Source organism: Uloborus diversus, unplaced genomic scaffold, assembly GCF_026930045.1.
Source record: "Uloborus diversus isolate 005 unplaced genomic scaffold, Udiv.v.3.1 scaffold_923, whole genome shotgun sequence".
Classification (NCBI taxonomy): Eukaryota; Metazoa; Arthropoda; class Arachnida; order Araneae; family Uloboridae; genus Uloborus; species Uloborus diversus.
Window position 1 is genome coordinate 17,724 of NW_026559147.1, and position 10,888 is coordinate 28,611.

The window sequence follows — 10,888 nt, forward strand, 5'->3', positions numbered from 1 at the left end:
TACAAATATATTCAAGTCTTTTACAGCTTTGTGAAGATTTTCTTTTCAGGATGGCGCCATTTCATGATCTAAAACTAAATTACCACCAAACTACTACAAACGTACACCATACAAAAAAAGAAAACATACATGGAGCATAAAAGTCATATTTTATAAGTAGTTAACACAAATGGATGAATTTTTTTTTTTTTTTTAAACGTAAGACTTAAAAGAAATAAACATAGACTGAATTAGAAAAATTAAACAAATTTATTTGCATTAAGAATTTTAGTTCAAAATTTTTTACTACAAATAAGAGTCAAAGGTACAAATAGAGTCAATCATAACTACAGAATAGTCTTCTTTAATAGCTGGCATCTACATCACTTTTTTTCTTTTTCTCCAAGTCAGTTTTAAATTAACAGCTGAAAATAAATAAATAAAAATAAATAAGTTTGCATTCCAGATGTACATTATAAAAAAAAGTGGAATGTGTACAAAAGTTTGCATGTAATGGCATGGCAAACATAACTGCTGCCTGGGGTTTGATATCTTTTGACCTTTTCTCCCTCTTAAAATCTACAGTAATACAATCTGTACAATATAATAGTAATAATAATATAATATAAATAACAACATAGCAAGCAGTACCTATCTTAAACTACATTACAGTTAATCATAAATAGTCAATACCCAACTGAAAAAAAAAATCAAGATTAGGATTGAAAATTAAAGGCAGTGGAAAAATTAACAATCCAGTTACTTAAAATTAGTTAAATAAAAAAAAAAAAAAAACTTATGTGAGGTGAGTTCAGGTAAGTGCGTCGCCTGAGAATTTGGGGAATGCTGCCTGAAGAGACTTCTGCCATGCATTGAACATGTTGGGAGAATGTCTGGTGTTAAATCCTATAAGTAGAGATTGGCACTGGTTTCTCATAGATAAAACACAATCAGTGATAACTTAAATACTCCAATGCGAAGATTGATAAAGTTTGTTTGGTTTATTTTGTTGTCATATCAAACAGCTGAAGTCAGCAAGTGTACGTTGTATTTTTTTAGCAACAAGTTACTACATACTAACATACATGACATGTTTTAGTTAATTACTTTAACCAGACTTTGTTTATAAGAAGGGTTGCACTTTCCCTTTATTTAAAGTAAGATGGGGTAAGTGCACCAAGGGCATCCATATGCAAAATTTTGCAAAATTTTAATAAAATTTTATTGCGGTAAAAATGTAAGTTATATTTGTAACACTTTTTTGAAGGTGTTTTAGGTATATTTTTAATTATTTTAATTAAGATAGCCTTTTTTTTCATTTGTACTGTACATTATAGTTTGTTGACATTTGTTTAGTCTGTGCATTATAGTGACAAAAATTATTTTCTCTGCACATGATAGCAAACAACTACTAAGTCATATTTTACTACTTATGATAAAAGCAATACTATGACATTATAAAACAAGGGTATTGTTCAAACGAAGGGGGTGAGAAAGGATTGTTCCCACAGACTTTAGTTTTAGATCATATTACCGATCTCAGAATGTCTTAATGCAAGTAGGGATTATTATGAACCCCAGCTTCCTTGGCTGGTTTCCAAGTAAAGAAAATGCAAAAGAAAAGTTCTGTACAAATAGAAATTGATGTTACACAACTAAAAGAAGTTGCTAACATCATAAAAACATTTAAATGGTACAAATAGCAACTAGAATCGGAGGCACACGCTTTAGGGTTACAAAGGACTTTTGATAATTAAGTAAAAAAAAAAACAACCTTATTATTGAAAAGACATCAAACAAAACATAAGAAGTCTTTTCATCCACAAGCTAATTTTTGTTTGCTTATTGCATGAAAGTTAATATTTTATTTGCAGCTAAGAATAGTTTATAGCCAAGGAATACTTACCGCCACTTAATTAGAAATAGCGTAATCATCAGCAGAACTTCCTCCACAGCATGTAAAGAATGGTCATCACTACAGGCATTCTTATTTGTAATCTCCATTCACAATCTCTGAAATTTGAAGCAAAATTTTTAATCATAAGATAAAACTGTAATTTAATAACAGAAATCAAAAGAATGTAATGACTGCATTTATGCAAAGTATAAGAAACGAGAAATATTAAATAAGTGCTTTCTTTTTGAAAGGGGCGGATCCACGGACATCATGACTTTAATTGACCAAATATAGTCTAAATTGCTTTTTTTTTTTTGGAACTTTTTTTCTTCATGCCTAATTATCTTATATTCAAATAAATTTAACACAAGTGCGGCATATTTGTAGCATAATTCAATAAATTATCTAACTGCACGTACATGTGTGTGCTCATCTCTTTTATATTTTTCTTAATCTTTACCAATATATACACTCTAGCTTAGTGGCAGATCTAGCCAATCATTTTGGGAGAGGCCATCCAAAATTTTTGAACTCTTCAGATATTTTATTAAAATGAAAATTTAAAAATTCAATTTTAAGCATGTTTGTACTCTGTACCTAAAATTATTTGCACTTTATGATTACATTTATAAAGTTATTTAAAAAAAATTTAACAGTTTCATTTTCAGCTAATCAATGAAATACAACTCAAATTCAAAATAATAGAATACTTCCCACATTTTGGAAAAAAGTTTATTCTAACCAAATATAAGTGCAAAATAGGCATTTAAATGAACATGCTACCTTTCTTAGACATTAAAGTGTGAATTTCATCTCAAATATACTCAATTAAAAATAATCTTAGACAGAATAATCCAAACGTTTATAGTGATGAAGATTTACATTGAGTCAAAAAATTAGAATATTCAAATTAAAGGGGGGAAAACACTTTCAAAAGAAACAACATTAATACTAGAATGCGTCATTTTTTGCTGAATTCGATGCTTTAATCCTTTCTCTCACATGGATTCTACCACCTATTTACATTAATCGTTTCTGACACTGTTTCCATACTCTCTTCAATGCGGCAACAAGCTAAATTTTGTTGGCCGGCACCAGATCTTGAACGGATTTATTTAGATTTGATGGTACACCAAATTCTTGATTGTATTGAGATTGGCAGAGTTGATTTACCAGTTCAATACCGAAATTCCTCTTTCTGTTTAAAATCCATGAGTCGATTTAGAGATGTGACACGGAGTAGAACCTTGCTGGAAGATAAAATGTGTTGCTAAATGGGTAACTGCTGTGCCTCAGATAAAGTATCATTCAGTATTATTAACAGCGGAAATCACGCATTGTTTTATTTTATGATATATATAACGTCCCAATTCCAGCAGCTGTCATGCACCCACAAACCAAGAAGGATGTGACAAAGTGGAGAGAACCTCTTACACAAGATTTCTCATATGCTTTTCCTTTTAAACATCAAACCCAAACACCTTTTTTTGTTTACAGATATTTCAAAAATGATTCATCACTGAATATAATACTTTTTCAACGTTGTTGCCCCTGATCTCCTCTTTTTTCGACAGATAGGGTATTACAAATAAATATGCATCACTGAATAAAATGCCTTTTCAGTCTTGTTGCACCCAAATGAGCTTCTCTTTGCTCCAGGATAGTTGCGCACTTTTCTGCTTCATGTTTATCTTTGGTCTTACTTCGTAGATCCGCAATTAAAACTGCAGTTTATGCAATCATCCAAGTGTAGTTGGCGTGGATAAGATAACTATACATTCTGTCCAACACTTATGGACATAAGAAGCATTTTCAAACGATTATTTTGGACAATTTACTTTAATTTGAATTCATCTCTGCCAGGTGTTACAATTTTTCTACCTCTCGTGTGATAAATGCGAGACATACGTATTCTTATTAGGATTTTTTCGTTTTTCATTTTTTTTAAATAAAAATATTTCTGTTCAGTATTTTTCTTAAACATTTTATTCAGCTCAATATCAATAGTTTATGTTTAATTTGAACTATGAATCGTGTTGATACCTCAATTGGTTAATTTTTAATTGTTGCATTAGGATGCTCTCTTAACCAATATACGTTCGCTTTTATGGGCCTATGAGAGGTCATGTCAGCTTTGTCAGAAAGAGAGCAGGGATCCTTGGAAGGAACCTGCTCTGAATGATAGTAATATAAGTTTTGAAAACTCTATAGGGGGAGGAAATCCGGAGACCTACTGACAAAGGGGCCCATATTTACCTTCGGCAACCTTGTGAATTCTTCCCTTTGACTATAGTTAAAAATTAAATAACTCTTTGAACAATGCAGAAAACATCTTAAAACTTCAAACATTCACCCATCACACAGAGCTATGAAAGATTACGTATTGTTAAGTCAGTATTTTAATTTCTCTGTAATGAAGTCCCGTATTTTCTTTATAAAAGATATATCGAACAGATAGAAATCTAAATATTGTTATTGCGGTAGTAGATATATATCGATATATGATGGTATATCGGTATATTGCCCAGCCCTAGTGATGTATGAAAATGAAAAAGTGAAGATGCAGTAGTAATGTTATTGTGGGACGGGGAGGAGTAGAGTAGTAATTGCCCTCCCAGTGATTATTTTAAATCACGGGCCCGGATGCAGTGGTACCCCCATTATTGAAATTCTGCACATGCCTCTGGTATATAATAAAATTTGAGTTTGGAATAGAATATCGATTATATCAAAGTAAGCCCTAAATTTTAAAACCATTGTTGATGCTACTTGAGCAAGCGAGGTTTTAGATTTATACATTAACTAGCAAAAATTCCTGGCGTTGCCTGGGTCAATAATAATTGTGAGAAACAATCGCTTCTTTCTTTCGTTTTGTTTTAACTGAAAGAACTCAAAACACACCGCTTTGATGTGATTAAAAATCGAGCTTCTTCCTTACCCATAAAAGTAAAATAGCAATAAGTATAAAGAACAAACGAGTACAGTAGAAGACCGTTATAACGCACACCTTGGGACCAGAGCTTTTGCGTTATACAGGTTTTGACGTTATATAAGTCATTTCACAAATTTTGAAACTAATATTCAAAATATATCTATATTAGCACTTCAGAATGAGTTCTATCTGCAATGAGTATTAAAACACTAATTATACAACTAATCATTCATAAATAAACATGCTTTACCATTAAAAAGAAGTGAATTATCCTGCACTTCTGTCAGCTTCATGGTTTGCATTAACAGCTGCATTTTCAAGAGCCATCTGATATTTTCTCTTTACTGTGAATATTAATTTTCATTTAAAAGCTTTGAATTAAGCTGGAAAGATGAAAAACTATTTCAAAATTTAATTTTCCTAACAATTTTTATGTTAGGAAGGCAAAACAAAGGAATTTTTTAAACTTAAAAACCTATTGTTTACTTCTGAAAAGTTGTGCAGTTTATAGAGAATTGCGTTATATAAGTCGGCGCTGTTTCTCTAAGTGTGCAAAAAGTAGAGTTTCCAAATGTTTGAAATAAAGTAGAAAAAAGTAGAGTTTCCAAATGACTTTAAACCAGGGTTGGCCGAATTGGACCCAATGTTTTTTTTTTGAAAAAACCCATTTAAAAAAAACCATTATTTAGCCCACTTTTGGGTTTTTTAAAATTTTCTGAGAAGTTAAAAAAAAATTAATTTAAATACTTTCATAATTTAAATTTCTTTTTTATTTGTTCTTCATCACAGACAATGAACACAAAAAATGAATTTTGAACTTTAATAGTATTTCTTAACACTTAACAGCATTAAAAAAATACTTCAAAGATTTTAAATAAATATATTTAACTTTTTTCTTTAACTGGTCAATAAATAACTCAAATTATCTTGACTGAGTCCTGTCTCGTCTGATTTTCTCAATATTTGTAGACTGTACAGAGGAAACTACTCTAGTCAAAAGGCTTTCAGGTGAATTATTTTCTGCAAACCAACACGTCACAAATCTCGAATAAACACAAGGTATATTTTTAGAAATTAACAGATTTTTCAAACGGTCAACAGAAAACAGAACAGGATGTACAGTATTTTCATTATCTTCGAAAAAGTTTAATATTTGTTACTCTGTACACAGAAATAGAAAACAGGCAACATAAAATTCAAAGAAATGTTTTGATTAAGCTGAAATTCAGTAAAAAAGGATTTAAACTACTTGAGGTTCTACAGTAGTTTTGCATAACAAAATGAAATACAATAAAGTAAAATGCAAAAAAAAAAAAATGTAGTAATTAAAAACAAACAATAGATTTTATCATGCGAACTTTGCCTTAACTGTTGGTAATCATGGAAACTAAAAAATCTGAAACTTCACCATTCTTGGGTTTCATCGTTTTTTATACTTTTCTTCAGAAAACGCTTAATTTTAACTAGTTTTCCAGCATTTTTTACCCCAAGACAATTTTTGCGCTTTGTGAATATACTTACGCTACAAAATGCTTGATACAAGTACCCCCCCACTTTCCATAAAAACAGACAAAAAAAACCACATTTCTATTTAAAAACCCAGTTTTAGTTGGGTTTTTTTTTTGGGTTTAAGAACGTGTGTCCCCCCCCCCCTCCCGCACAGCGGGGTCTGCAGGCACACAGATCTGGGCCTGTAAATAATTCTAGTGTATGCTTAAATATGGTTTTGTGACATTTAATTTGTTGCACACGTACATACTGATAATCCAACATGAACATACTTGTAACATTTTTATGTAAACTGGGAAAAAATAATTCTGCACCATCACATGATTGTCATGAACGAAGGTCTTTGCGCCAAACACTCTTATGCGCATGTGCAAAAGTGATTGAAGTAGGGCCATCTCTGTTTCCACTAGCCAGTATCCTGCTATCGGCTGTAACTGCAAATTTTTCATTTTGCATTTTTGTTATTTGTTGTATGTCAGCTGTATTATACAAGCTTGCTTATTTGTTTTCCGCTGAAAAAAATATCTAATTTTAACATCTCCCAAATGTTAGTATTAAATCCAACACACATTTCTTCAAATACCTCAAATACTAATTTCTGCAGATACTGCTGTTTACCTGCCCATAGCAGTATAAATCTAGTGGTTTGTTATAGCAGTGTCTACTGTGACTGAAATCCGCAAATTCTTGATAAAAAGTAATGGATTTAAAAAAGCTAATTGTGCATATCAGATGATGTCTCATTGTTTCAACTAATTAATAATTTTTATTTTCTATGCTAGATTCTAGGCACAGCAGAAAAACAGCACCTTTTTGAAATTATGGATGAGAGGCCAGAGCATTGGCCACCTCTGGAATTGAGACCTGACATAAATTATAGTAGCTGCTGTCTAGGTAAGTTAGTCATGTCGTTCATACATTGTTCTTACGTTGAACAAAACCTGAAACAATAACCTTCAGTTCCTTCTCGGTTTTTCAGGAATATTGGTTTTGTGCATGGGTGGGGATTGCATTGAAAAATAAATTCATGAGATGGTTTTGGAAATTTTATGCATAGCTAAGAAATACATTGTTTGCATTGAAATATATAGATTATACATACAACAGCAGTTATTGACCCCCCCCCCCCCAAAAAAAAAAGCTTTGTAAAAACTAATCTGGAAAAAATGAATTACTATGCTTAAGGTGGTTTTGGCATTAAGTTGTGGTCTGCATAAAAATTTTAAACATAAAATAAAACAACATTTTAAAAAATTGTAGGGGAAAAAAGAAAGAAAGATCAAATCATCTGAACAAAGAGTCACTCGGAGTATATAACACGTTTAAGTGTACTTGGAGTGTTTCCCTTTGCTTCTAAGTTTCCTTGTATTTCCTAAGAACATGGTCTTCTATTAATGGTCCTGTGATCGATTCTATTAAGTTATTGTATTGCCTTTTTGCATTTAGCCTTTAGATATACACATTTTTTTGGGTAGACAATTTTTTTGAAATTGAAGTTAGTTTAAAAAGATAATAAAAACAATGATAAAACAAGTTGACCTGTGCGGAACTCCGCACTGTGGTTTGAATCGTATCATGTGGCATTTCGCTCTTTAAAAATTTCAAAGAAAGAACATTATGAAGAAGAATCGAAAAAAATCACTGAATTCAAGTAAATGCAAAAAAGAGGGCGTGTAATTTGAAGACATCAGCAACAAAACCTCGTTAAATCCAACATTGTGATAACGTGATCATCATTGTGATAATGTGATCATCGCTCACCTTTTGGTTTTATGTATTTTGAATGCAAACATAACTATCAGTCACCTACCCAGATAATTTTCAGGGAGGCGATCTAAGAAATTCCAATCTTAAATTTTACCATCATGATATAATAAATGATTCTGTGCTTAAAAAATGTCTTTGATAAAGAAGTAAAGATTATGAAAAATGATCACCTTCCATATTATATCCATACTACCTTTTTTTCAGAATACTTTTTGTGGACGAAAATACTGGAGAACTCTGTACACAGAAGTAGAAAAACAGGCAACATTCAATTCAAAGAAATGTGTTGATTAAGCTGGAATTCAGTAAAAACTGATTTAAACTACTTGAGGTTCTACAGTAGTTTTGCATAACAAAATGATATACAATAAAGTAATATGCAAAAAAAAATGTAGTAATTAAAAACGAACAATAGATTTCATAACTCGAGAAGTAACTTTGCCTTAACTGTTGGTAATAATGAAAACTAAAAAAAATCTGAAACTTCACCATTCTTGGGTTTTGTAGTCTTTTATACTTTTCTTCAGAATATGCTGAATTTTAACTAGTTTTCCAGCTTTTTTTACCCGAAGACAATTTTTGCACTTTGTCTATACACTTACGCTACAATATGCTACAAGTACCCCCACATTTTCCCTAAAAAAAGACAAAAAAACCCACATTTCTTTTAAGAAAACCCAACTTTAGTTGGTTTTTTTTGGGTTTTATTTAAAAAAACCCAAAAAACCCTGGGTCCATGGGCTTTCTAAAAAAAACCTGGGTTTTTGCCAACCCTGCTTTAAACTTATGTTTGCTCCGGAGAAGCCTTGATTCAAAATTTTCATTATGATTACTTTTAATATTGCTGTTGTTAGGCACAGAATTTTTGTAACAATGGGTTTTATATTTAATCATTTAATGGAGAAATTACATGACATTTACTGTTTTCCATCATAACGTTTTTAAACTAAGCTTTTTAGGAATAAATAATAGCCTAAGTTGCTCCCTGATAATGTAGCTATCTTGGTGAAAAAATATTAAAAATGGATCCAGTAGTTTTTAAGATTACCCCGGACATACATACAAAAGTAGTCATTTATGTATATAGATGAGGATAAAAATCCTAAGATAAGCAATAAATGTCATGCTTGCTGCAGAGAAGCCTTTATTCAAAATTTTCATTATGATTACTTTTAATATTGAATATTTCTGTTGTTAGGCAACAAACTTTTGTAACAATGGGTTTTATATTAATCATTTAATGGGGAAATTACATGACATTTACTGTTTTTGATCATAACGTTTTTAAACTATGATTTTTAGGAATAAATTATAGCCTAAGTTGCTCCCTGATAATGTAGCTATCTATGGTGAAAAAATGGTTAAAATCGGTTCAGTAGTTTTGAAGATTACGCTGGACATACATATATACATACAGAAGTAGCCATTTATGTATAAAGATAAGTGCATTAAATTTACCTATAATTCTTAGTTTTTTGATGAGATGAGGCTATGAAAATGTTTTTTCAAATCTAATTAGGTTTGTAAACAACAAAAATGACTTTCAAGTACAGTAGAAGACCGTAATAAAGCACACCTTGGGACCAGAGCTTTTGCGTTATACAGGTTTTGGCATTATATAGGTCATTTCACAAATTTTGAAAATAATATTCAGAATATATATATATATATATATATATATATATATATATATATATTAGCACTTCAGAATTAGTTCTATCTGCAATGAGTATTAAAACACAACTAATCATTCACAAATAAATATGCTTTACATTTAAAAGAAAGTGAATTATGCTTCACTTCTGCCAGTTTCATAGTTTGCATAACAGCTGCATTTTCAAGAGCCATCTGATATTTTCTCTTTTTACTGTGAATATTGATTTTCATTTAAAAGCTTTGAATTAAGCTGGAAAGATGAAAAACTTTCAAAATTCAATTTTCCTAACAACTTTTATATTAGCAAGGCAAAACAAAGGGATTTTTTAAACTTAAAAACCTATTGTTTACTTCTGAAAAGTTGTGCGGTTTATAGAGAATTGCGTTACATAGGTCGGCGTTATAAAGGTATTCTACTGTATATACATCTATGTACTACTTATGTGATATTGATTCATACCAAAATAAGTTAAAAAATTAGCACATCTACATTAAAATATTTTATCCAACATTTTCATAGCTTTCTTACTAGCAAAATTTTTTAATCTTTGAGTTACACAGCAAAATCTGAACCACTATCAATAATTTACATGATACAATACAATGATACGTAAAAAGAACTGAATTTGTCAAAAGGAAAAAGACAAATTTCAACTCAAAATTTATTCTTAAATAACAAGTAGACAAAATGAAATTTTAAAAGATTAAGCATTATAAGTAACAAATCTGGCTAATCATATTAGTCTTGAACTAGAGAAAACAGGTAAACAAACAGAAAAAAACACACAATAACAATTTTTAAATAAAATGCTTACGAAAGAATATGTTTTTTTTTCTATTCAGCCTGAATTTCAATTATATTAAGAAAATATCATAATACTTACGACTTACGTAGAAAACCACAAGTAGATTTCTCACGAATCGCCATGTTGTTATTGTTAAGCAAAAACAAGACAACATTCTGGAACTTCCGGTTGACATCGAAATCAATCAGTTGGATCAAACTATAACTATTTCTAATAATACTATTGACGCCAAGCTGGCAACCCGGCGCTATTGCTTTATGGCAACCCATGGACAACTCCTTTGGAATGCCGCGGTTAGCCTATTGTTATAGCTTGGGTCAAGTTTTCCTCGAATGAGACGCC

The 10,888-nt window shown here is 30.8% G+C and overlaps 1 long non-coding RNA gene across 1 annotated transcript; it reads right to left on the bottom strand.

Annotated features, from left to right (window-relative positions):
* Window positions 1-230: 230 nt before the first annotated feature.
* On the bottom strand, window positions 231-10,675 carry LOC129234025 (uncharacterized). The gene is made up of 4 exons (XR_008581520.1): window positions 10,625-10,675; window positions 5,059-5,191; window positions 1,886-1,992; window positions 231-404 (listed from the first exon to the last, which is right to left on the bottom strand). It is a non-coding gene; the product is annotated as an uncharacterized LOC129234025 (long non-coding RNA).
* Window positions 10,676-10,888: the final 213 nt, after the last annotated feature.